This window comes from Thalassophryne amazonica, chromosome 5 (genome assembly GCF_902500255.1).
Source record: "Thalassophryne amazonica chromosome 5, fThaAma1.1, whole genome shotgun sequence".
Taxonomy (NCBI): domain Eukaryota; kingdom Metazoa; phylum Chordata; class Actinopteri; order Batrachoidiformes; family Batrachoididae; genus Thalassophryne; species Thalassophryne amazonica.
This window is the reverse complement of record NC_047107.1, coordinates 42,701,673-42,707,672: the sequence shown is the minus strand read 5'-3', so window position 1 is coordinate 42,707,672 and position 6,000 is coordinate 42,701,673.

Genomic DNA, 6,000 nt, shown 5'->3' with positions numbered 1-6,000 from the left:
TGCGGGCTCCAGGCACCAGAGGGCGCTGCCGCATCATGGGAGTAGCCTGGGTGACAGCTGTCACCCATCACCAGACACAGCTGTTCCACTCAGCACAGAGGTATATCAGGAGGACGGCGTCTCCACCTCAGTGCCGAGATATCGCCTAAGACTAAGGTAGTATTCTCTGCATTTATATATTGCATAACCAGCTAAACCTGTTAAACCTTTTCAGGACTGGTGACTACAGATAGCTTCATTGTTTGGATAAGTACTCACCTTCCTGCTGTTCTTTGACAAGAGGTGGAGGCGGCTTCTCCCCTCTCCGTTACTGGGTGCGGTCATCCACGCCTGTGTGTTGTTGCTCTCTCCTGCCAGCAGTACCGGATCCGACGAGCGGAGGCAGTGGCCACCTGGGAATTCGGGACTTGGCGGTTCCAGTATTTCCAGGGTTCGGTGGCAGAGGAGATCTGGGTGGTTCCGGTTCGACTGAGACGGACGTCTCCTACCTTCGAGCCTGCCCACACGACACCAGCGGATTCGACCCCAAATTGTGTTTGTTATATTAATTGTGCTTGTTTCACAGTAGTAAATCTTGTTATTTACCTTCTCCATTGTCCGTTCATTGCGCCCCCTGTTGTGGGTCCGTGTTCCTACACTTTCACAACACATTTAGCTTTTTATGTTAATCTGACCTGTTATGGTCTTCTGAAACAGTTGATAGATGTATTTTATAACTTAAAAATGGGACAGATGCTAACGCGTTAGCATGTCTATGGTGTTTTCAATATTGAAGTTGAAGTTAGCATTAAGCAGTTGCAGCTGTCAGCACATTTGTTTTCTGTATACTAATTCATGGCTCAGTGTTGTGTGGGCCGCTGAAGAGGAGGTACTGCTGGCCCACCATTCAGAGGGCGCCCTGCCTGGAGTGCGGGCTTCAGGCACGAGAGGGCGCTGCCACCTCACAGGACAGCCGAGAGTGACAGCTGTCACTCATTAACTCCTGACAGGTGTCACCAATCATCAACTCATCAACCACTCCATATAAGCTGGAAGACATCTCCACCCCGCTGCCGAGATATCGTTTGCCTTTGGAGTTAAAACTCTCAGCCGTATTCAGTAGGTGCTACTGTACTCGTTATTGTGTTCCTGTTTTGGAGGTGGAGGTGTCTTACCCACCATTAAGGAACTGTCGCTGCTTGTATTTGCTGGGTGTACACACACCCACACATAACTGTTTCTGCTTCCTGCCAGCAGTACCAGATCCGACAGCCGGAGACGGTGGCCACCTGGGGACTCGGAACTTGGCGGCTCCAGTATTCTCCGGGTTCGGTGGCAGTGGAAATCGTGTGGGATCCGGCTCTTCTCTGGACAGACGTCTTCTATCCTCAAGCCTACCCACACGTCACCTTAGTACATTTGACTCCATCCAAATTCTGTATTTGTCTGTATTTCGTTGTGCATGCTTCACAACAGTAAAGTGTTGTATTTTTGGCTCATCTATTGTCCGTTCATTTACGCCCCCTGTTGTGGGTCCGTGTCATTACAGTTTCACAACAGGATATCTCGGCCAATGTCATGGATCCCGAGGGGCGTCAACCATCTGTTGGACAGCCAATGGAAGAGCAGGATGCACAGGCGTCTGCAGGGGGCGTGATCGGTGAGTTGCAGCAAATCCTCTCCGCCTTTACTGCTCGGTTGGATTTAATGACCGAGCAAAATGTCATCCTCAACCGTAGGATGGAGGCTCTCACCGCGCAGGTGGAAGCGCGCGCTCAGGGCGCGGCTGCAGCTTCTCCTCCTGTTGACCCGGTGCCGAATGTAGACATTCCACTGGTCGTCCAACGAACCCCCCCACCATCCCCTGAAGCTTACATAAGTCCCCTGGAGCCATACGGAGGTTGTGTGGAGACGTGTGCTGACTTCTTAATGCAGTGTTCGCTCGTCTTTGCACAGCGTCCCGTAATGTACGCTTCAGACGCCAGCCGGTTGGCTTATGTCATTAATTTGCTTCGAGGTGAGGCACGCGCTTGGGCTACAGCGCTTTGGGAGCAGAATTCACGGCTCCTTACCACTTACACTGGGTTTGTGAGGGAGTTCAGAACGGTTTTTAATCACCCTAACAGAGGCGAAACCGCTTCGACAGTGCTGCTGTCTATGAGACAGGGACATCGGAGCGCAGCTGAGTATGCAGTCGACTTCCGCATTGCGGCTGCGGGGTCCAGTGTTCACGCCCTTGCATGGAGCCCAAATTTTCACAAAACTTGATCTTAGGAATCTGTCCCACCTGGTTCGGATCCGGAAGGGAGACGAATGGAAGACGGCATTTAACACCCCGTTAGGTTACTTTGAGTACCTGGTCATGCCGTTCGGCCTCACTAACGCCCCCGCGACGTTCCAAGCTTTGGTAAATGACGTCTTGCGGGACTTCCTGCATCGATTTGTCTTCAGATATCTAGACAATATACTCATCTTCTCCCCGGATCCTGAGACTCATGTCCAGCATGTACGTCAGGTCCTGCAGCGGTTGTTGGAGAACCGGCTGTTTGTGAAGGGCGAGAAGTGTGAGTTCCACCGTACTTCTTTGTCCTTCCTGGGGTTTATCATCTCCTCCAACTCCGTCGCTCCTGATCCGGCCAAGGTTGTGGCGGTGAGAGACTGGCCCCAACCGACAAGCCGTAGGAAATTACAACAGTTCCTCGGTTTTGCAAATTTCTACCGGAGGTTCATTAAGGGCTACAGTCAGGTAGTTAGCCCCCTGACAGCCCTGACCTCCCCAAAAGTCCCCTTCACCTGGTCGGATCGGTGCGAAGCCGCGTTTAGGGAGTTGAAACGTCGGTTCTCGACTGCACCAGTTCTGGTGCAGCCCGATCCTTGCCACCAGTTTGTGGTTGAAGTGGACGCCTCTGACTCAGGGATAGGAGCCGTGCTGTCCCAGAGCGGGGAGTCCGACAAGGTCCTCCACCCTTGTGCCTATTTTTCTCGCAGGTTCTCGCAGAGCGGAACTATGATGTGGGCAATCGGGAACTTCTTGCGGTGAAGGAGGCTCTTGAGGAGTGGAGACACCTGTTGGAGGGAGCTTCGGAGCCGTTCACGGTTTTCATGGACCATCGGAACCTGGAGTATATCAGGACCGCCAAGCGGCTGAACCCCAGGCAAGCCCGCTGGTCACTGTTTTTCGGGTGTTTTGACTTCCGGATCACCTATCGCCCCGGGACCAAGAATCAGAGGTCGGACGCCTTGTCCCGGTACACGAAGATGAAGTCAAAACAGAGCTGTCGGCTCCACCGGAATCCATCATACCTGAGTCCACTATCGTGGCCACCCTCACCTGGGACGTGGAGAAGACCGTCCGGGAGGCCCTGGCACGAAGCCCGGACCCAGGCACAGGTCCGAAGAACCGCTTATACGTCCCACCAGAGGCCAGAGCTGCAATTCTGGACTTCTGTCATGGTTCCAAGCTCTCCTGTCACCCAGGGGTGTGAAGAACCGTGGCAGTGGTCCGGTAGCGCTTCTGGTAGGCGTCCATGGAAGCCGACGTCCGGGAGTATGTCCAGGCCTGCACCACCTGCGCCAGGGGCAAGGCCGACCATTCAAAGGTCCAAGGTCTGTTGCAACCGCTCCCGGTGCCTCATCGCCCCTGGTCCCACATCGGCCTGGATTTTGTCACGGGCCTCCCGCCGTCCCAGGGCATGACGACCATCTTCACGGTAGTGGACTGTTTCTCCAAGGCGGCCCACTTCGTGGCCCTCCCGAAGCTCCTGATGGCCCAGGAGACTGCAAACCTCCTGGTTCGCCACGTCGTGCGTCTGCATGGGATACCAACAGACATTGTCTCAGTTCTCCTCCCAGGTCTGGAGGAGCTTCTGCAGAGAACTGGGGGCCACCGTGAGCCTCTCGTCCGGGTATCACCCACAGACGAACGGACAGGCAGAGCGGGCCAACCAGGAACTGGAACAGGTCCTCCGCTGTGTTACATCTGCGCACCCGACGGCCTGGAGCAACCACCTGGCCTGGATCGAGTACGCACATAACAGCCAGGTGTTCTCTGCCACCGGCCTCTCCCCGTTTGAGGTGTGTTTGGGGTACCAGCCCCCATTGTTTCCCCTGGTGGAGGGAGAGGTCGGTGTGCCCTCGGTCCAGGCCCACCTACGCAGATGCCGTCGGGTGTGGCGTTCCGCCCGTTCTGCCTTGTTGATGGCCCGGACGAGGGCTAAGGCCCATGCAGACCGCCGGCGTTCCCCAGCCCCTGCATACCAGCCCGGGCAGGAGGTGTGGTTATCCATGAAGGACATTCCTCTCCAATTGGACTCCCCGAAACTGAAGGACAGGTACATAGGCCCCTTCACAAGGAGGCGCCCGTTGAGGGGGGGTCCTGTTGTGTGGGCCGCTGAAGAGGAGGTACTGCTGGCCCACCATTCAGAGGGCGCCCTGTCTGGAGTGCGGGCTTCAGGCACGAGAGGGCGCTGCCGCCTCACAGGATAGCCGAGAGTGACAGCTGTCACTCATTAACTCCTGACAGCTGTCACCAATCATCAACTCATCAACCACTCCATATAAGCTGGAAGACATCTCCACCCCACTGCCGAGATATCGTTTGCCTTTGGAGCTAAAACTCTCAGCCGTATTCAGTAGGTGCTACTGTACTCGTTATTGTGTTCCTGTTTTGGAGGTGGAGGTGTCTTACCCACCATTAAGGAACTGTCGCTGCTTGTATTTGCTGGGTGTACACACACCCACACATAACTGTTTCTGCTTCCTGCCAGCAGTACCAGATCCGACAGCCGGAGACAGTGGCCACCTGGGGACTCGGAACTTGGCGGCTCCAGTATTCTCCGGGTTCGGTGGCAGTGGAAATCGTGTGGGATCCGGCTCTTCTCTGGACGGACGTCTTCTATCCTCGAGCCTACCCACACGTCACCTTAGTACATTTGACTCTGTCCAAATTCTGTATTTGTCTGTATTTCGTTGTGCACGCTTCACAATGGTAAAGTGTTGTATTTTTGCCTCATCTATTGTCCGTTCATTTACGCCCCCTGTTGTGGGTCCGTGTCATTACACTTTCACAACAGCTCAGCGTTTGTTGTCGTAAAAGAGTCAAATGTATTACATATTGTAATATTTTATTCATTTATTTGTATTTATATATCAATAATAATAGAAACAACAATAATAGTAATAATAACTAATAATGCCACAATACAGTTTTAGAGAAACAGACAAAAAAGAATCTGATAAAACAAAACAGAAAAGATTAAACCAACTAACAATGAACATAAATAAATAAATATAGAAATAACTGTTTCCTGTGAACACCTAGTGACTCTTAAACCTCCACTTCATCCCTGTTTTATTAAGTTTAATGACAGTTTGTTTCGGTCAAACCACATGTGTTTTTACACAAGAAAAAAAAATAAAATGCAGTAAACTGCACATTTGTGTCTTTTTTCATGAAAATATCTTATTAAATATAACATATTACACTTTAGTCAGGCCTTTAAAATACTTTTGTGGACTCTTGCTCTCTATGTTGTCAGTGGTTGAGATAGTTGGTGTAGGCATCTAAAAATGCTCATAATCAGGTTAAACCTGATAGAAATCTCTTTGTGGTGTGTCGGTGATGTATGTATGTGCAAAATAAAACAAAACACTACTCCAGGTATGTTTTTGACGAGAATATAACATAACTTTGTTACAAGGTCAAACACTGATGTTGTGTGACAAAGGTCTTTTAATAATAACTCACTTAAAGAAATAATGGCAAAACTCACATGTAAGTAAAAAAACAAAACAAAAAACGATTAATTGAAAAAATAATCGACCAATGAACTGATTAGTAAAATAATCATTAGTTGCAGCCCTAGTGTTTAGGCTGAAATAAAATATGCCTTTCCTAAAAAATCAAAGTCCGGATTTCAAAAAAGAAGAGAAAAAAAGGACAGGGAAAGAAAACTAAATGAGGGAAAGCAGCTACTAACCAAATTCTTTGAAAAGAGAGGTGAGCTTGAAAGCTAGCTATAT